The sequence below is a fragment of the Rhinatrema bivittatum genome, chromosome 1 (assembly GCF_901001135.1).
Source record: "Rhinatrema bivittatum chromosome 1, aRhiBiv1.1, whole genome shotgun sequence".
Classification (NCBI taxonomy): domain Eukaryota; kingdom Metazoa; phylum Chordata; class Amphibia; order Gymnophiona; family Rhinatrematidae; genus Rhinatrema; species Rhinatrema bivittatum.
The window spans coordinates 144,066,517-144,088,395 of NC_042615.1; the positions used below are offsets into that span (position 1 = coordinate 144,066,517).

Genomic DNA, 21,879 nt, shown 5'->3' on the forward strand with positions numbered 1-21,879 from the left:
ATACTTAAGTAAAATGGTTGAAAGGTTCCCTTCAGTTACTCACCTTGGAAAGGTGCTAAAGTAGTGTGATTTGGTTTGATTAGGTACCAACATTTAAGAGAGCAGTGAGTCAGTCACTCTGGCTGACTAACTGAAGTTCAACTGAGCTAAAAAATTCTAACTTATCCCTATCAATTAAAAAGCAGAATGAAAATACAAACTAAAAACAAACTTTGAAATGTTTGTATGCTAATACCAGAAGTCTAAGAAGTAAGATGGTAGAATTAGAATGTATAGCAATGAATGATGACGTAGACTTAATTGGCATCTCAGAGACATGGTGGAAGGAGGATAACCAATGGGACAGTGCTATACCGGGGTACAAATTATATCGCAATGACAGAGAGGGGCACCTGGGAGGAGGTGTGGCGCTTTATGTCTGGGATGGCATAGAGTCCAACAGACTAAATGCACAATCTAATCTTTATGGGTAGAAATCCCTTGTGTGTTGGGGAAGGCTATAGTGATAGGAGTATACTACCGTCTACCTGGTCAAGCTGGTGAGATGGACAGTGAAATGCTAAGAGAAATTAGGGAAGCTAACCAAATTGGTAGTGTGGTAATAATGGGAGACATCAATTACCTAGCACAGGAAATGTGGAACCCAAAAAACAATTTCAAAAATTGGCCTAAGAAGGTGTCAGCAAGCCTTGACGTTATGTGTCACTCTCAAGCAGACACTAACCGGTCTTATCAATCATTCACCTTCATCATAATTTTAATGCAACAAACTTTTTTTTCTTTTTTCAATTATTATTAAAAATGTCCTCCATTCTTGATAAGCAAATGACTCTTTCAAATAACATTAATATGAAAAGCCCTACACGGGCCGGTGTTTCGCTGGGTAAGCTTCCTCAGGGGCACATAACACTTCAGTTGTAGAGCCACAATTCTAAAAAGAGAATAAGTAAAGAGAAATCGCACGTCAAATAAAATAAGAGGTGAATTCAATACTTATCTCATGACACCACGGCTACCATTTCAGACGGGACCAGACGTCTCAACCATCTTGGAAGGAAGAAAATGGAGGAACCCGAACCGAGGCTAGCGTTCCTTTAAATGATGTCAACCCTCAATCATGAATTTGAAACATCTGTCAGATGATCGTAATTTAAGTGACGTCAGCCATCAATCATGAATCGGTGTTGGGCAATCTATCAATCATGATTTGGAAAACAACCTAGAATTCAACCTAAAAAAACATGTAAGTCCAGCTCAGTGTTTAATCCTGATGGGTGAACAGTTTTTAAACGATAAATCCACCGCTGTTCAGACTGCAATAACATACGTTCCCGATTGCCTCCCCGCCAGTGTGCAGGAATGTGTTCAATGGCACAGAATCGTAAATCATCAAAAGTATGTCCAATCTCACTGTACTGAGATTGGACATACTTTTGATGATTTACGATTGCCTCCCCGCCAGTGTGCAGGAATGTGTTCAATGGCACAGAATCGTAAATCATCAAAAGTATGTCCAATCTCACTGTACTGAGATTGGACATACTTTTGATGATTTACGATTCTGTGCCATTGAACACATTCCTGCACACTGGCGGGGAGGCAATCGTAAATCATCAAAAGTATGTCCAATCTCAGTACAGTGAGATTGGACATACTTTTGATGATTTACGATTCTGTGCCATTGAACACATTCCTGCACACTGGCGGGGAGGCAATCGGGAACGTATGTTATTGCAGTCTGAACAGCGGTGGATTTATCGTTTAAAAACTGTTCACCCATCAGGATTAAACACTGAGCTGGACTTACATGTTTTTTTAGGTTGAATTCTAGGTTGTTTTCCAAATCATGATTGATAGATTGCCCAACACCGATTCATGATTGATGGCTGACGTCACTTAAATTACGATCATCTGACAGATGTTTCAAATTCATGATTGAGGGTTGACATCATTTAAAGGAACGCTAGCCTCGGTTCGGGTTCCTCCATTTTCTTCCTTCCAAGATGGTTGAGACGTCTGGTCCCGTCTGAAATGGTAGCCGTGGTGTCATGAGATAAGTATTGAATTCACCTCTTATTTTATTTGACGTGCGATTTCTCTTTACTTATTCTCTTTTTAGAATTGTGGCTCTACAACTGAAGTGTTATGTGCCCCTGAGGAAGCTTACCCAGCGAAACACCGGCCCGTGTAGGGCTTTTCATATTAATGTTATTTGAAAGAGTCATTTGCTTATCAAGAATGGAGGACATTTTTAATAATAATTGAAAAAAGAAAAAAAAGTTTGTTGCATTAAAATTATGATGAAGGTGAATGATTGATAAGACCGGTTAGTGTCTGCTTGAGAGTGACACATAACGTCAAGGCTTGCTGACACCTTCTTAGGCCAATTTTTGAAATTGTTTTTTGGGTTCCACATTTCCTGTGCTAGATTATATGTTGTGGTTAACCGCTGACTCCTTTGTGTGAGTAGACATCAATTACCCCAATATTGACTGGGTAAATGTATCATTGGGACATGCTAGAGAGAGAAAGTTCCTGGATGGAATAAAGTACAGTTTTATGGCATAACTGGTTCAGAAACTGACTAGAGAGGGAGCAATTTTAGATCTAGTTTTCAGTGGAGCACAGGATTCGGTGAGGGAGGTAACTGTGGTGGGGCCGCTTGGCAATAGTGATCATATGATCAAATTTGAATTAATGACTGGAAGGGGGACAGTAAGCAAATCCACAGTTCTCGTGCTAAACTTTCAAAAGGGAAACTTTGATAAAATGAGAAAAATAGTTTGAAAAAAACTGAAAGGAGCAGCTACAAAGGTAAAAAAAAATGTGCAAGAGGCGTGGTCATTGTTAAATACAATCCTAGAAGCACAGTCCAGATGTATTCCAAACATTAAGAAAGGTAGAAGAAAAGCAAAATGATTACTGGCATGGTTAAAAGGGGAGGTGAAAGAAGCTATTTTAGCCAAAAGATCTTCATTCCAAAATTGGAAGAAGGATCCAACAGAAGAAAATAGGATAATGCATAAGTGTTGGCAAGTTAAATGTAAGACATTGATAAGACAGGCTAAGAGAGAATTTGAAAAGAAGTTGGCAGTAGGGGCAAAAACTCACAGTAAAAACTTTTAAAAATATATCTGAAGCAGAAAGCCTGTGAGGGAGTCAGTTGGACCGTTAGATGATCGAGGGGTTAAAGGGGTACTTAGAGAAGATAAGGCCATCGCGGAAAGATTAAATGATTTCTTTGCTACGGTGTTTACTGAAGAGGATGTTGGGGAGGTACCCGTAATGGAGAAGGTTTTCATGGGCAATGATTCAGATGGACTGAACCAAATCACGGTGCACCTAGATGTGGTAGGCCTGCTTGACAAACTGAAGAGTAGTAAATCACCTGGACCAGATGGTATACACCCCAGGATTCTGAAGGAACTAAAAAATGAAATTTCAGACCTATTAGTAAAAATTTGTAACCTATCATTTATTTATTAATTTTTTATATACTAACATTTGATCTGAGATATCACATCGGTTTACATTCAGGTACTGTAGGTATTTCCCTATCCCCAGAGGGATCATTAAAATCATCCATTGTACCTGAAGACTGGAGGGTGGCTAATGTAACCCCAATATTTAAAAAGGGCTCCAGGGACGATCTGGGAAGCTACAGACCAGTTAGCCTGATTTCAGTGCCATGAAAAATGGTGGAAAGTGTTCTAAATATCAAAATCACAGAACATATAGAAAGACATGGTTTAATGGAACAAAGTCAGCATGGCTTTACCCAAGCAGATCTTGCCTCACAAATCCGCTTCACTTTTTTGAAGGAGTTAATAAACATGTAGATAATGGAGAACCAGTAGATGTTGTATATTTGGTTTTTCAGAAGGCATTTGACAAAGTTCCTCATGAGAGGCTTCTAGGAAAAGTAGAAAGTCATGGGATAGGTGGCGATGTCTTTTCGTGGATTACAAACTGGCTAAAAGACAGGAAACAATAGGATTAAATGGACAGTTTTCTCAGTGGAAGGGAGTGGGCAGTGGAGTGCCTCTGATCTGTATTGGGACCCGTATTTTTCAATATATTTATAAATGATCTGGAAAGAAATATGAGTGAGGTAATCAGATTTGCAGATGATAGAAAATTGTTCACAAGCAGATTGTGATAAATTGCAGGATGACCTTGTGAGACTGGAAAATTGGGCATCCAAATGGAAGATGAAATTTAATTTGGTAAGTGCAAGCTGATGCATATAGGGAAAAATAACCCATGCTATAGTTACACAGTCAGGTTCCATATTAGGAGCTACCACCCAAGAAAAAGATCTCTGCATCATAGTGGATAACACATTGAAATCGTTGGTTCAGGGTGCTGCAGCAGTAAAAAAGCAAACAGAATGTTGGGAATTATTAGAAAAGGAATGGTGAATAAACAGAAAATGTCATAATGCCTCTATCGCTCCATGGTGAGACCGCACCTTGAATACTGTGTACAATTCTGGTTGCCACATCTCAAAAAAGATGTAGTTGTGATGGAGAAGGTACAGAGACGGGCGACCAAAATGATAAAGGGAATGGAACAGCTCCCCTATGAGGAAAGACTAAAGAGGGTTAGGACTTTTCAGCTTGAAGAAGAGACGGCTGAGGGGGAATATGATAGAGGTGTTTAAAATCATGAGAGGTCTAGAATGAGTAAATGTGAATCGGTTATCTATTCTTTCGGATAATAGAAAGACTAGGGGGCATTCCATGAAGTTAGCATATGGCACATTTAAAACTAATCGGAGAAAGTTTTTTTTCGCTCAACACACAATTAAACTCTGGAATTTGTTGCCAGAGGATGTGGTTAGTGCAGTTAGTGTAGCTGTGTTTAAAAAAGGATTGGATAAGTTCTTTATGGAGAAGTCCACTACCTGCTATTAATTAAGTTGCCTTAGAAAATAGCCACTGCTGTTACTAGCAACAGTAGCATGGAATAGACTTAGTTTTTGAGTACTTGCCAGGTTCTTATGGCCTGGATTGGCCACTGTTGGAAACAGGATGCTGGGCTTGCTGGACCCTTGGTCTGACCCAGTATGGCATGTTCTTATGTTTTTAGGGTATGAGAAACAAAGCAGTGTGGGACCACAAAACAGCAAAATTAAATTAAGGGATTGGTACCCGGAGACAGACTTCTATCCGCACTGCTTCACCACGTCACGTGATCTCCCCCCCCCCCCCCCCCCCACCCGTTTCTGTTTTAATTATAAAATATTTTGTTTAGATTTTTTTTCTTTCCTTTATGTCCCCAAAATAGCCAGGACTACTTGAGATTAGTTATAATATTGTCATAAAAGGTACTACTGCTTTAAAATCTGTTTTAATAGATTTGTTTGGCATTTAAATATGTATTTTTTTATTTTTGTAGCTGAAGCCCTTCACTAACTTTCTGATGATAAATAGCTTGAGCTTCAAGACAGTGTTTCAGCTCCAGACTGATAACATCAAGCTACGTGTGCAGAGTATAAAGTTGCCATCGAGATCATTCTGTGTTGTGATCCAGTAAGTACAACATAAATCTTCTTAAATGTATGTGTAGTTGGTTGTCTTTCTGTATTTTTGATAAATGTAGATTGAATAATTGTCTTATAAAAATATGTGAGCAACTTCTAAAACTTTCAAAAAGCATTTCATGCATTTTTTTTGGACAGGATAGGCACCGGGAGGCCTAAATAGCTGCAAGAAAAGGCAGGGAACAGACAGGCTAGATAGGCCCCTGGAAGGCCTGGATGCTAAATACTGTTGTGGAAAGGAATGTGCCAATGAAGTGGAAATCTCTAACCAATCAAATACAGTTATGAATGCAGTTGATTCTATTACAGTGGTCATTAACTTTACCACAGCTTTCTGATGAAACTGGCATGAAGTAGCTACATTTGGAGTTAATTTAACATTTTAAACAAATAACCTCACTCTGTAATTGTTGTCCACTAAATGTGGAATTTGTTCTCATGCTTCAGTAAGATGTGTTTCCATGTAACTACATCAGCCATGATGATGAACCAACCCCCCCCCGGCCACATTCCTGCATTGCTTTCAGTAAGAATAAAATCTTTTTCTAATGTGCCATTCTGTCCAATCTTTCTTTGTGTATCATCTCTATTGTTAACTTGTTATAATGTAAACCGGCATGATGTTCTGACGAATGTCTGTATATAAAAATCAACAAATAAAATGAATAAATCCCAGTAGATATATTCATTTAGAATATATCACCATAAAGCAGTGGTTTACAGCCCTGTCCTGGAGGCACACATACTTTGTCTGGTTTTCAGGATATCCATAGTAGATAAGCATGAGAAAGATTAGCATACACTAGATCTCCTGTCTCATTGCGTATTCATCGTGGTTACCCAGAAAACCAGACAGATTAGGCATGCTTCCAGGATTGGTTTGAGAAACACCAGTATAAAATGTTAAGGCGTTTTGAGGGGTATGTCTTTTTTTTTTTTAATTAGAATGCCACTTAAGAATGCAAAAACTGTCAACTATGGTTCATCTTTTGAAATCACAAACAATAAGCCCAGCTTCCAAAAACCGGAAGTACGCATACACAACAATAGAATAAGGTTTTTGGATCAATATTTCAATATTTTTGGGTCTGATTGCTTTACAGATCCCTTCGGTAGCGGTCCTACAAAAAAAGCTTCTCATCTTTTGAAATGCCATGATGTGCTCAAGGTACTGAGTTTTATATTTATGACTCAGTCACAGTTTAATTTCTTGTTCTCTACATCTGTTAAGTGAGTTTCCTGAATGCAGGCAGTATCTGCCTTGTGTCTTTTTAACTTCTGTAGTATTTTTGTTCTTTGAATGGGTGAACCAAGGCCATTAACATTCAATGATATGTCTAACCGAATCTCCCAGTCCTCAAAGAATACAGCGAAGAGAACAACAATTTTTTTTCCTTATCCCTACGGGCCACGCAGCCTTGACCCATAGTTCTGGTCGTAATGCTTCTTGGCCTTCCACCAGATTTAAGTAAAACCACTCTCATATTTTTAAGAACAATATATTCTCTTCGTCGCTAAGCAGCTGTATCCCCTAGGTTCCCTGCCCCCTATCCCCTGTAGCTTTCGTACGGTCACCAGTGGGATGTCTCGGTGATCACGAGTATTATGTGGACAGGCATCATCCCCAGAACCTGTCATCACATAACCCCATAATAGGTAGGTAGAACCCAAATCACATAATATCAGCCTTGAGCTTATACCCAAGAACTATGCGGGAGCCTGAGCTATAAACTTGCCATAAACAAAAAACACAAAAAAACCCCAGCTAAACCCCAACATTAAAAACAAAACAACCCCCTCCCCCCACTCTTATTACTATAACTATCCCTGTCAGCAAGCCTCATTAAACAAACAAGTAATAATGTCCCTTCTGGAATATGAATAACATCTACACTCCCTGAGTCGCTTCTGGTGCGGCTTCTCCCAACGTTAACGCAAAAATGTAAGTGTTCAGTAGAAAGGATAGGGGCCAGATGGCCTTTCCACCATAAACAAACTGCCAACTCATCCATTGGCCCAGGGGAGCCGTCTCTACCCCTGTGCTGCTCTGTAGTCCGGCCATGCCAACTAGTGTCCCGTTAATAAAAGATTCGGGGAACGTACCTGCCAGGAACCTGTAAATAGCGACTTGCCCAGCTGATCCTGCATAAATTACTCTTGTCAGACCGGAGAACAGAGACCTCCAGTCCAGATTGTCGCTGCATCAATTCTTGCAGAGCTGCTCAGGCCATCTGCACCAGGATCCACCCTCCAGTAAGGAACTCGTGCTGCTTACATAAGGTGAACTTCCGTGCCAACAAAAAAATTTAATTCTCCTGGCAGTGAGAACAACAATGCTCAATGAAGAGAAGAAAAGGGAAAACCACTATAAACCAGAATATGGTACCAGGTCTTGAATTATGGCAGATCCTCGATGAAAGCTTTTGCCTTTTGCAGGTCATCAAAAACCTGCATGTTTCCAAGATGCCATATCTGAAGCCTGGCAGGGAACTGAAGAGTGAATTTTACCTGCTGCTTAGCCAGAGCTGCACACAGTGGACTTAAGTCATTTCAACAGAGAGATTTTTGCCGAATAGTCCTGGAAAATGTGGATGTGAGTCTCCTGATATTTTAACCTCTATTTTTGTGGAACGTTTGCATTATTTGTTGTTTGTGAGACCAATTCATAACTTTAGCGATAACTACTCTTGGTCTCATTATGTCGTCTTCGTCTGCCTCCCAGTCTGTGTGCTCTTTCTGTTTTAAAAGTGTCTGCGAAGCCCGGGAGTGCAAGAACCTCTGGCAGCCATTGTTCAAGAAACCCAGCCAGGCTCCTATCCTCAATAGATTCAGGAAGTCCGATTTGCTGAATATTATTTCTCCTAGGACAAGCAGGATGGTAGTCCTCACATGTGGGTGACATCTTCCGATGGAGCCCGGCACAGAAAACTTATGTCACGGTTTCTAGAAACTTTGACTGGCACACTGAGGATGCCCAGCCTGCCACGGTCCATGCGTTCATATGGGATCTCTCTTCAGTCCTTTCTCTTCCATGAAGCTACTGTCTCGCTGAGGTGGAGCTGTGCTCTGTTTTTTTGTGAAAACGTTCAAAAGTGATTTTTGCTTTTTCTTCCTGCTCTGGGTCTTTCTTTGGTTCCCCTATTTGGTTTGTGAGTATTTGTTTTGGTCCTCCTGTGCCGCCGGTTGTCAAGCCTTTTGCGGTCCCCATTGAGCCTCATGGTAGCCTCTGGCTTCTGTCTGTGTCCCCAGTGCCCTTGGACTATGTTCTTGATGTACCCACATGTGGTGTGCATCCTCTGCCTGGGGGCATTGCACAATGTTCGGGGCTGCGAATTATGCGCTCAAATGAACCGAAAGGGCTGTCGGGCCAGGTTGGATAAGATGAAGGTTTTTGGTTTGGGTAAATCCGAATCCTCCACTTCGGCATCGCGGTCATCGATGCCTAAGGACTGAGGGGAACCGTTCATCCTCGATCCCTTGGTGACCACTCCTTCCCCAAGGAGTGCGGGGGAAAAAGGTTCCGGGGATCACCTAGTCTCTGTCTCCTTCAAGTCGCGTACTTCAGGAAAGACCTCTCTGAGCACCGTGGGAGGTCTTGGAAGCACCGTCACTGGTTCCCGTCTGCACATGGGACCAGGCTCAGGCTGGTCCCAGCTAGCCCCACAATAGGGTTTTGACTGGAGGCGAGGGAGTTTAAGCCAGTCGCCGCTTCAAGTGCCAGAGGACCCACCGGTCAGAGGCAGACTCCGTTCCTTTGTGGACAGGTGGCTGGCAGTGACTGTGGATTAGTGGGTTTCGTCCATCTTCTGTCACAGCTACAACTTGAATCTCAAGGCTGTTAGGCCGAATTCTTCTTCATGCCTGCAGTGGGGTCCAGTCTCATACCCAGAAGTGTTCCGAGAGGAGTTCTCGTTCTTTCTAATGGCCAGAGCAGTAGAACCTGTTCCCCAGGAGCAGCAGGGGTGGAGGTTTACTCCCATTATTTTCTATTTCCAAAGAAAACAGGAGGCCTCCGTCCATTCTCATTTGGCGAGCCATGAACAGATTTCTCAAGAAGGAAAAGTTCAAGATGGTATATTTGGGCACCTTGATTTCCCTCTTCAAAGAGGAGACTGGCTTTGCTCCCTTGATCTCAGACGCATATACCCACATTGAGATCCTCCCCAGTCACAGGAAGTATCTTTGCTTTGTGTTGGGCCACCAGCATTTTCAGTACTGCGTGCTCCCATTCGGCCTGGCCTCCGCGCCCCGGGTTTTCACGAAATGTTTGGCCGTCATAGGTGCCTACCTGCGCCAGCTAAGAGTCCAGGTCTTTCCATACCTGGATGACTGGCTAATCAAAAGCGACATGCTAGCAGGGGCAGAGCGATCTCTGGGCTGCACCATTCCGCTGTTGGAACACCTGGGGTTTCTAATCAGCAATCCAAAATCCAACTTCTGTCCATCTCAGCTAGATTTCATAGAAGCTGTGCTGGATGTGGCACAAGCAAAAGCCTGCCTACCCCACATCCGAGTACACGTACTGCTGACCTTGGCGGAAGAAGTCCAGCATCGCCGATTGGTGTCTGCTGCAGCTTCTGAGCACATGGCCGCCATGGTCCATGTCACCCCATTTACCCGCCTGCATATGCATCGAGCCCAGTGGACTCTATGCTCCAATTGCGGCAAGCTACCCAGGACCTTTACGTCCATATCCACGTTTCCCCCCTCTCTCAGGGCCACCCTGGCTTGATGGAGGTATCCATCCAATTTGGAGCAGGGGTGCATTTTTAGGCACCTCTACACCAGATTGTGCTTACCACAAATGTGTCCCACTTTAAAAGGAAAAATCCCTTTAATTCTGTACACCTCACTTTCCAACGCATTGATATTCAATGTTTCTGATTTATCTAGATTAACCCGGAACCCCAACACTTTACTAAAAGATTGTAACTCCACCAAGACAGCTTGGAGAGAAGACATAGGATTAGATAAAGTAAATAAAATGTCATTGGCAAACAGTGACAGTTTGAAGTGTTGGTCTTCCGATCTAGCTCCCTCAATCCCTGCTGAGGACGGAGGGGAAAGGCAAAGGGCTCTAAAAATAAAGCAAAACGAAGCGGAGAGAGCGAACACCCCTGCCTAGTCCCTCTCTCTACCAGGAAAGTTGGACTGTAGCTTCCATTGACCTTCACGCTTACCTGTGGATTACTGTATAACATTCTAATCCAGGTCAAAAAACAAGGACCAAAGCCTATCTTGTCAAGTGTCTGAAATATAAAGGGCCAATGGACCATGTCAAACGACTTTTTGGCATCTACAGAGAGCAGCAGAAATGGAATATGTTCTTTAGTAACCCATCACAGAAATATCTGTTACTTTCCTAACATTGTCAGCTACTATTCTTTGAGGGTAAGCCCTACTTGATCTGGATGGACTAAGGTAGGAATTATCCCATTCAGGCATTTGGCTAAAACGCTGGCAAGGATTTTAAGATCCACATTAATAAGTGAGATGAGGTGGTATGAACTGCACAGCCTGGCTTAGCTATAACTGATATTCCAGCCAAATTAGAATGTTGTGGTAGGGGGGCCCCCTCTTTGAGACTATTGAAATAGTCTGTGAGAGGTTCTAGCAGTGTGGGAGCAAAGCGCTTATATGCGCCAGAGAACCCGTCCATTCCTGGTGCTTTGCCTGGTTTGAGAAGTTGTATAGCCTGAGAGATTTCTAGTGCAGTTATTGGCGCGTCTAACAGCTGTTGTTGCTCCACTGACAGTGTGGGAAGTACAACAGAACATAGATAGGTTTCAATATCAGCAGAGGAGATGTTAGTCTTCAGTGTATAACGCAGCATAAAAAGCAGCGAAACAATACCGGATATCCGCAGAAGAGGTTACTATGTGCCCCTGGGGGTCCTTAACCTTAGCAACCATATTCTGGAATGCAGTAGCTTTAATCTACGTGCTAAAAATTTGCTAGCTTTATTATTCCCCTCAAAGAATTGCTGTTTGGATAGTTCCAGTTTATGCTATATAGGCCAAATTCTTGTTGAGCAGCTTGCAATTGTTTAAATATTGTGGTTAAGGAGAGCATTGATGGAGATGTGTTATTGCTGATATCTTATCTATTAGAGATATTCTAGCTTTCTCTTGGGCCTTCCTACGATGGGATGCCTGTGAGATTAAGATACTCCTCATGACCACTTTAGAACATTCCCAAAGAATGCCCTGTGATTATAGATGGGGAAGCGTTTAATAAAAAGTATTCCTTTAGCCATCTCTAGGGAATGACAGAGGGCCTTATCCTGTAATAGACTGTCATTTAAGCACCCAGTGGTCTTCTTTCTAAAACATATGGGCTTAGACAAAGATCTAAATATGTATACCCTAGAGGAAAGGCAGAATAGGGGGGATATTTTAGAGGATATTAAAATACCTTCAAGGTATCAGTGGATGGGAGTTGGCCTCTCAATGGAAAAGGAGGCTCTAGAAGAGGGGTTATGGGATGAAGGTGATAGTGGATAGACTCAGGAGTAATCTAAGGATATATTTATTTACAACATGGAATAGCCTTCGTTAGAAGTACTGGAGACAAGGACAGTATCTGAATTCTAGAGGCATGGCATGAGCACAGGGGATCACTGAGGGAGTGGCAGGGATTGTAGAGCTGAGCAGTTAATGTAGATGGGCAGACTAGATAGACTGTTTCTTTTTCTGCTGTAGCGTTTTGAGTTGTGTTCATGTATTACTGCCTCCTTCAGTAAATTGTCACTAGATGGCATCAACAGGACAGAATAAGTTTCATAGCAATTAATGCTGTGCCACTATGTAATTATATTGTAGAACAGTGTTTGCCTCTAGTTCTGTATTGTGATACTGGGGAAATTGAACCCTGCACAGAGTAGACATGCTTTCTTTAGCCTTGGAAATTTCAGTATGATGCCTGGGTGGCTAACTGGTCATAAGAACCACAAACAGTCCTGGTTTTCAGGATACTCCATTAGGGATGTGCCTTCATTGTTCCATTTGTTTCATTTGTTTTGGCGGTGCATGCATATCTCACGAATGGATAGTAGGCTTGCAAAACTGATGGTATGAGTGTAACACTGTACAATGTACCTAGAGATATGAATGTTACTAGAGTCACTTATCTATAAATTTATATGTTCATGTATGAAATGCTAGGTTGGTTAATTCAATATTCAGTTTTGGATTAATTAATATGCTCTCCCTCCATGTTCTGTTCACATTAGTTGCTTATTTTAAGATTAAATGGACATTTGTTTCCTTTATTCAAACTTTATCCTGGACTTGATTCCAAAATCTCATTCATAAACACTTAATTCTGTGTTAGTTTCTCACAGGGTAACAAATCCAGATGTGATCTATCTCCTTGGAAGAAATTAGTAGTTCTAGGAAACTTAAAGTGGCTCTCTAATCTTAGTGTGAATCCAAGCAGCAGTGAGTAGCGAAGAACTGCCTAGTCAGAGTGGATGGAGGAAGATCATATATGGGCATTTATATAATGGCCATTTCACTGGAACATCACATATCTAATTCAGATTCTTTTTGCAGATTAATAGCTATATGACAGCATCTGGATGAGTTCCAGTCCCCAGGTCTATATATAAATCTCAGAAAGAGACTTGGAAAGACAACTGAAAAAAAAAGCCAAGACAAAATGAAGTAGCAAGTCAGCTCCCAGCGCTCAGCAAGAGACATTTTGCATGGCAATGCAGGCTATGGGGTAGTTTGATTGCTCTAGCAGGCTACTATTTTCCAGAAACCAGCTGGATTATTGCCAGCAGGTTAGTGGTAGCAAGGTAGTGTCCAGCAACACTATGGGGTCCTACATCAGTCTCACTTGTTTGGTTGGTAGTTTGGATTATTGTAGAGCTTGTTTGTGGACTTGAGGGGAGGGAGGCTGCATGTGGAATAAGAATGGGATATTAGATGGTCAGCTATCAAGGATGGTAGAAATCAACGAGAAAGCAAACAAAAACTGACTTGGATAAGGAATAATATTCTACAAGTGGTCAAGCTTCTGTGGCTGGCAGCTAAAATATATCCTTGCATTGTGCACAGGAATATCTGAGCAGTTGATATGTTTTTTTTCTACTATCTACAATGCATTTGTTTAGAAAATATGTTAAATTTATCTCTATTACCTTTGCTTTAGGAACAATTCATGTAGACCTCCCATTCTGAATACATTGCACAATAATGAAAAATGTTGTAATTTGGTTCAAATTTCAATCCTGGCTTCTGGCAAGATGAATTTCATGCAAGAGTAACATATTTTCCTTAATTATCTATAAACTGCATCTATACATTTTCAGTCTGCTTAGCATTAACTTTCTCAAATAAGAATTCATAAACCCCTGTATAGGAGCAGAAACTTTGAAACAATCCTAAAACTCCACTCCTCTTGTATATAACATTTATTCTGTATACTATATTTAAATTGTATATTGTTTAACCATCTCTTTTCTCTCCTCTCTTCTTCCTTCTCCAAGTTCGGCTACCCTTGTTAAATGTAACTGTACTTTCGGACACCACAGTTCTAGTTTTTTTGTTTATAATGCACTCCTGTTCGATGTAAACCAGCAAGATATGTTTTCATGATTGCCGGTATATAAAAACTCTAAATAAATAAAATAAAAAATAAAAACAATCAATAAACAAGCAATTCTGCACCTGTGGCTCAAATATTGTTATCTTACATTATAAGGCAGGTATGGATGACCATCATAAGTGTCTTGTCACTGGCTCATAACTGAAGCCTATAATGACACTGAGAACCTGGTATGTGTAATGCAACAGGCTGAAAATATTCAATGAAGCCTTTAAGGCTTCATTGAATATTTTCATTGGTCATTCCTCACCAAAAGATTTTTTATAGGTTCAAGATCGCTTGACTGTTTAAGCAAAGGAAAGTGCACAAACCAAAGCATAAGGTGTACTTATCTGAGTCCTGAAGTGAATCCTCCAACTCTGCAGGGTTTCGGAGTGTGCAACACTCCTTCTTCAGGGAGCTTCAGGATATCTTGAGTGAGTAGCTTGAGCTTTCATTAGCCTATGTTATATTAAAGAAAATCAGAGCCTGAAAAAGCTTCACAAAGTTAGCGATTAAATTATGGCTAGAGATCAGAAGGACACTCGTTAACTCTGAAAAAGTGGTTGACAAAACTCATGAGTGTTTATATTTGATGAAAAAAACAACTAAGGGGCAGTAGCAGTAAATATAAAGTGTGCAACAAGCTAACAGGAGTCTTTTCAAAATGTACGTACAATAGTCACTGAAAAGGCAATACCTGATTGATGAGGACTCGCTAGGAGTCTCTTACGTGCTTTTAACAGCATGGATCTTCACTGTATCTGTCTTTGCCGCGTCAAAGACAGTCCGGCCGCTATTGAGACGCTAATTTAAAGGGGATTCCATCAAGTAAAGCCGGAGCTTCAGGAAATGACGTTTGAATACCTAATTTGGCTAACTCCAAATATGGGCAGTGACATAGAGGTGCGGCGGCCATCTTGAAATCTATCCTTATTAGGGTATTGACACATAGGGGATTCCTGCCGGCCATTTTGAATCTTGCTCGAATAAAAAAATGTGTTCCGTGTGTGTCGAGAGAGGCCAACAATCCATTGATGTGGCTAGGGTTGCTAAGGGAAACGTTTTAATTCCCAATATTGCTGAATCGCAAGAAAGGGGAATGACGTAGAATATGTGAGCCATCTTAAAATCTGTCGTGGGAAGTGTGGGTCATCTTAGAATCTGTCCATATTGGGATATTGGCAACATGGGTGCTGCCCATCGATCGTGTTGAAATATAAATGATACGCAGTATATGATTTATTGCGGGTGTGGCACTCTCTTTGGGAAAAGTAAATAAATAGTGATCATATTGATCAGTTACAATAACATTTGCTCTGTACGTACCAAAAAAGGGGGGATCTGAATTAAATGTTAAATAAACATTAAGCCGGCAGATAAAGGTGGGGCTATCGTCATTATGAATCAAAAGGATTACCGCTTAGAGATCTTGCGTCAATTAGGCGATCAAGTATATTATCAACGGTTACAGTAAGACCCCACACCAGCACTCTTATGGAAAATACAACGGTTACTACAATCTGCTCAAAAACAAGGATTCATTACAGTTAATGAATACAATTATCTACATGTAGCAACTACCCGTATACTGGTCATCTATGGAGTTCCGAAAATTCACAAAACTTTAGAGAAACCCCCTTGTAGACCCATAGTCTCAGCAAATGGATCATTATTTGAACCATTGGCGAAATTCATAGACATTTTTCTACAACCGTACACTCGTCAGTCCAAGACCTATGTACAGGACACATCAGATATGCTCAATAAATTGACCGCCTTGACAGACTTTACAAGACCAATGTTTTTTAGTCAGCTTAGATGTAGAGGCATTATATACCAACGTCCCCCAAAGGGAAGCATTACAATTGGTTCAGGAAATTTTTGAGAATAGAGTGCGACCCCAGCACATTCCGGCAGAATTCCTCACAGACATCATGGAATTGATTTTGTTCCACAATTATTTTGTTTTTGAGTATCAATATTATTTGCAAATACACGGAGTGGCTATGGGGTTTCCCATAGCACCAGATGTCGCAAATCTTTTCATGGCTAAATTTGAGGAACTATTTGTTTATACATCTACATTTTTCCAACATGTCATATCATGGGTAAGATACATAGATGATATTTTTTTCATCTGGACATCTACAGAAGATAGCCTGTTATCATTCCATCGGTGGCTCAATTAGAGCAGTTCCTGCTTGAAATTTTCCATCACTTATAATCGGACATGTCTTTCTTTTTTGGACATAAATTATACAAAAATTCTGAAAGTATTACCACGACACTGTTTAGGAAACCAACAGATAGAAATAACTATCTGAAATTCGATAGTCATCACCCATGTCATTTATTTAACATTTAATTCAGATTTAATTCAGATCCCCCTTTTTTTGGTACGTACAGAGCAAATGTTATTGTAACACTGATCAATATGATCACTATTTATTTACTTTTCCCAAAGAGAGTGCCACACCCGCAATCAATCATATACTGCGTATCATTTATATTTCAACACGATCGATGGACAGCACCCATGTTGCCAATATCCCAATATGGACAGATTCTAAGATGACCCGCATTTCCCACGACAGATTTTAAGATGGCTCACATATTCTACGTCATTCCCCTTTCTTGCGATTCAGCTATATTGGGAATTAAAACGTTTCCCTTAGGCCAACAATCCATTGATGTGGCTAGGTTTGCTATCTCGACGCACACGGAACACATTTTTTTATTCGAGCAAGATTCAAATGGCCGGCAGGAATCCCCTATGATGTCAATACTCTAATAAGGATAGATTTCAAGATGGCCGCCGCACCTCTACGTCACTGCCCATATTTGGAGTTAGCCAAATTAGGTATTCAAACGTCATTTCCTGAAGCTCCGGCTTTACTTGATGGAATCCCCTTTAAATTAGCGTCTCAATAGCGGCCGGACTGTCTTTGACGCGGCAAAGACAGATACAGCGAAGATCCATGCTGTTAAAAGCACGTAAGAGGCTCCTAGCGAGTCCTCATCAATCAGGTATTGCCTTTTCAGTGACTATTGTACGTACATTTTGAAAAGACTCCTGTTAGCTTGTTGCACACTTATATTTACTGCTACTGCCCTTAGTTGGTTTTTTTCATCAAATATAAACACTCATGAGTTTTGTCAACCACTTTTTCAGAGTTAACGAGTGTCCCTCTGATCTCTAGCCATAATTTAATCGCTAACTTTGTGAAGCTTTTTCAGGCTCTGATTTTCTTTAATATAACATAGGCTAATGAAAGCTCAAGCTACTCACTCAAGATATCCTGAAGCTCCCTGAAGAAGGAGTGTTGCACACGCCGAAACCCTGCAGAGTTGGAGCATTCACTTCAGGACTCAGATAAGTGCACCTTATGCTTTGGTTTGTGCACTATCCTATGCTTAACACAGTCAAGCGATCTTGAGCCTATAAAAAATCTTTTGGTGAGGAATGACCAATGATTAAACTGGGTATTGTGCTTTAAGGCTTCATTGAATATTTTCAGCCTGTTGCATTACACATACCAGGTCTCAGTGTCATTATAGGCTTCAGTTATGAGCCAGTGACAAGACACTTATGATGGTCATCCATACCCGCCTTATAATGTAAGATAACAATATTTGAGCCACAGATGCAGAATTGCTTGTTTATTGATAGCATTAACTTTCAGCATGCTCTATTTTTGCTAAGTAATTGTTTTAGAAGATGGCCTGTTTGTATTGTAAAGCCAGTTTTTTCTATTCCTTTATTCCTTACCAACTAAATCAGTGTTGCTTTAAACGATTTTGGCAAAATTTTGGCACTGGCAAAGGGTTTAGCTTCTTTTGTTAGAGAAAGAGATACATTTATGATCAGATTTGGGCAAGTGATTTAAACAGAAGATTTACAGCTGGAAATCATAATCTTATATTGTTGCTTTTTGTGACTGATCAGCCACTTCAAAGCTATTTACAATCAGGTACTGTAGGTATTTACTGGCCCTAGAGGGCTTCCAATCTAAGGGACCTATTTACAAAGATTTTTCTCATGTTTTTGTCTGTGGGGAAAAAGCTTAGTAAATAAGGCCATAAGTTGGTACCTGAAGCAATTAAGGGTGAAGTCAATAGCCCAAGGACACAAGGAAATTCTCCGGGATTTGAACTTTGGTTTCTCTGGTTTGCAGCTTTCTGCTCTAACCACTAGATGGCAACACCATATCATGATCATTATTTGGTATGTGCATCTGTTGCCATTACCAAAGTTTTGGCACTGTTAACATACATTACATGATAGCACTGTGCAAATATTGTATTGCAAAGTTAACGCTGGAATGCCTCTCAAGTATTTCTTTCCAGTGTAAAAATAAGATTGTAAAGGTGTACTACATGGAATACACCAATTTTCCAAAGTTGTTCTTTATATTGATCACAGACTTCCAAAATCTGCTGCCACTCTTGACAGCATTGCATATTAATACTACTAAACTGTGTTCAATGCTGATGCACTAAATCGCCCTGAATAGGTTACCCAGAGCTTATGTTGTTCAATATACTTTGCTATCATATATAGATAGCTGGAAAAGTTTATCTGACTTAACTAAAGGACAGCTAAATAGCTGTTCTAGACTTATCCAGTTGCCTGGGGCTGGATAAGACTGAATATCAGCACTTATCCAGTTAAGTGAGCTTGATAACTAGCTGTGCCCCAGAATACCTTCATCCCGCCCCTCACTTACAGCTCAATACTGTAAAGTGCGGCCGCGGTTACCCTGCTCCTAACCTGCTTTCTACTCACTTTCCGGCCGCGTTAGCCCTTCCTGCGATACACAATACCCTTTAACCGATTCTTACCGCCTCTTTAAATCCCTGGGTAACCCCTTCCGCACGCGGCATGTATATCAGATGTAAACGAGCGAATTAGCTATTCCCTCCCATACAGTAACGCGCGCCCCGACTATCGCTATTTTACCCTGCCATTTTGCCCCGCGTTTAACCTGCGATAGAGGCAAGGGTTAAGGGTAGACGGCAAACTTTCCCACAAAAGAAAACCTAAAAATGGGTATAAATACCTTGGATGTCACTTTCCGAATCCCCCATCTCCACGCGGGCTGGCGGTCATTGAGGCGGGCGCGCGTTTATCCAGGCGGCGGCGGGAGCCGGCGGGCGCGCGTTCATCCAGCGGGCTGTCATCGAGGCGGGAGCTGGTGGGCACGCGTGCTGTCATCGAGGCAGGAGCCGGCGGGCGGGTGGGCGCGCGTTCATCCAGGCGGCGGCGGGAGCTGGCGGGCGTGCGTTTATCCAGGCGGCGGCAGTGGGAGCCGGCGGGCGCGCGTTTGTTCAGGCGGTGGGAGCCGGTGGGCGCGTGTTCAGGCGGTGGCGGTGGGAGCCGGCGGGCGGGCGCGCGTTCATCCAGGCGGAGGGAGCCGGCGGCGAAAGCGGCCTCCAGCAACCCCCGCTGGCAGTGAATGAATGCACGCCTGTGCAATTTCGGCGCTCAAGGCAGGGCATTAGAGAACGCCGTCACGTGCCGTGAAGTCAAACGTTGTGACGTCTCGCCTTGAGCGCCGAAATTGCACGGGTGTACACAGGCGTGCATTCATTCACTGCCGCCGGGGGTTGCTGGAGGTCGCTTTCGCCGCCCGCTCCCTCCACCTGGATGAACGCCCGCCGGCTCCCGCCGCCGCCGCCTGGATGAACGAGCGCCCGCCCGCTGGCTCCCACCTCCGCCGCCTGGACAAACACGCGCCCGCCGGCTCCCGCCGCGCCTGGATGAACGCTCGCCCATCCGCCCGCCGGCTCCCGCCTCGATGACAGCCCGCCGGCTACCGCCTCGATGAACTCGCTCCCGCCTCGAACGCGCGCCCGCCGGCTCCCCGCCAATAAGTTTTACTTTTTTACACTTTTGTTTTAATTTTCGCCTGCGCCTTGCTGCAGGAGGGGGGGAACCATCCACTTCCTGGTACCTGTCATTTCAAATATCAGTTGAAATGACATTTGAAATGACAGGTACCAGCGCACCCAGGATACTGTATAGGCGCTGTATTAAGCGCCTATACAGTAAAATGGGTTGCGCGGGCCTAACCCTTCGCCTAACGCTTCGCAGACGCGGCTTGCATTTGCAAGCAATTTAAATAGAGTATCGAGCGGTATGTGAGCAGGACTGTGCGTGCAGGGAGCGAGGGTGCACCCGGCACTGCCGCACTCTTTCTAACGCGGCCTTACTGTATCGACCTGTTAGCTGGGTAACGATTTAGCTGGATAAATACCAGCCAAGTGGCAGCTGGTGAGTGTGTGCAAATATTCAGATGGCACCACTTTGCCGGCTAAGTCTGGATCCACCACAGGTCAGGGGTTAAGGCACAGAGGTCCTTGGTGCTGGCTGAGGTTTCCAGAAGAGCATATAAATGGCACGATGGATCCCTGCTGGCTGCCTTCCTCTGTGCCCAAAAAGCCAGTGCTGTCTGCGCATGGCTTTGCTGAAGAAGACCTTTCCTTGATACTGAGATGGGAAATTTCTTCCTCAACATAGGTGTTCTCAACCATACTGTTGCAGAAGATCTTTACGGTTCCAGGCCATTTGTTCTATCCAGACCTGGCACTGGCCTGAGTGCTGTACTCATCGGTACAGAGTATGCGTTCCAGGACTCAGTTCCCTTGGTGCAGAATGCTAGGGTGCTGTTCATATCAGAGTAGAGTACCCCAGTGCACAAGGGCAGGCATCCTTCTACTATGCATTCAAGATAAAGCACTGGGAAAGAGAGCTGGTGCCAATGATTAAGCTTGGCAGTACAGTTTGCTTACAACTGTGGGTTAAACTGTGCACTCTGCTGAGCATACTTTTAAGTTAACCCTGGAGCTGGTGAAAATGTTTTTGCCTCCTTCAGCCTTGAAGACCAGAGAGGGAAATTGGAGCTTCTGCTGTCCAGGAAGGAGGAACTTTTCAACGGTGGCCTTTAGAGTCTGCAGGTGTCTCATTCCTCACCTCGGGAACTTCTGGTGGGAAGGGTAAGCCTCTTTCCTGTGATGGCCAATTCACCTATTTCAGGGAAGTCCCTTCATGGATCAGAAAGGGAGGACGTAAGATGGGTTTATTTGGAGTTCTTTCCAGTTTTCCCTCTGGCTTGAGTGCCCCTCAATAGTTAGATAAGGAGGTCTCTGCTGGACTTACTTCACATATGTCTGTTCTGGAAGATCTCAGCTGCTTTTGCTTTCTGAATAATCTAGCAAAGACATTATCCATTAGTGTTAGGAAGGAGCAAGATCCGAGAATGAATGAATATCTTCAGGTTGTTGTAATTTCTCCAACCTCCAATATACTCTGCATCCATCCCTTTACATAGCCCTCTTCAAGGATTTGCAAATAAGAATATGGCAAACTCTGACATGTTGTCTGGTAGCTCAAAAGATCAATTTGAAGTATAGAGTCCTAGCATCTCCAGACTTTGGGATAGTCCAACTATTGCACCATTCTATTATGGTGGGGTTGGTGTTGAAGTGGATGAAGAAAGATTCCAAGTGTGCTAACATACCTCTTGGAAAGGATCTAAAGGCGATGAATGCATTTGGGAAGGGATCCATGCTTAGCACTTGGATTGCAGCTTACCAATTATTCATGGTGAATTATTTGTACAAGTGTGTGCAAAAGCTGAAGGTTTTGACTCACGTGTTGAATCCTAGGCATGTGATATTCTGCTAGGCTGCGGAGGATGCTGAGAAACATCTCATCCACTCCACATATGAAGCTTTCA

At 42.5% G+C, this 21,879-nt stretch overlaps 1 protein-coding gene across 3 annotated transcripts in view; it reads left to right on the plus strand.

The window, feature by feature from the left end:
* Window positions 1-21,879, plus strand: part of FRYL (FRY like transcription coactivator) — a 978,233-nt gene that overhangs the window by 253,043 nt on the left and 703,311 nt on the right. For 2 of the 3 annotated variants that reach the window (XM_029588005.1, XM_029587996.1), the window contains one exon: window positions 5,401-5,534. The gene's annotated coding sequence lies outside the window, so the exon portion shown is untranslated. Of the gene's footprint in view, window positions 1-5,400; window positions 5,535-6,648; window positions 6,714-21,879 lie in introns of all 3 variants that reach the window. The other variant, XM_029588013.1, reaches the window with a different exon arrangement.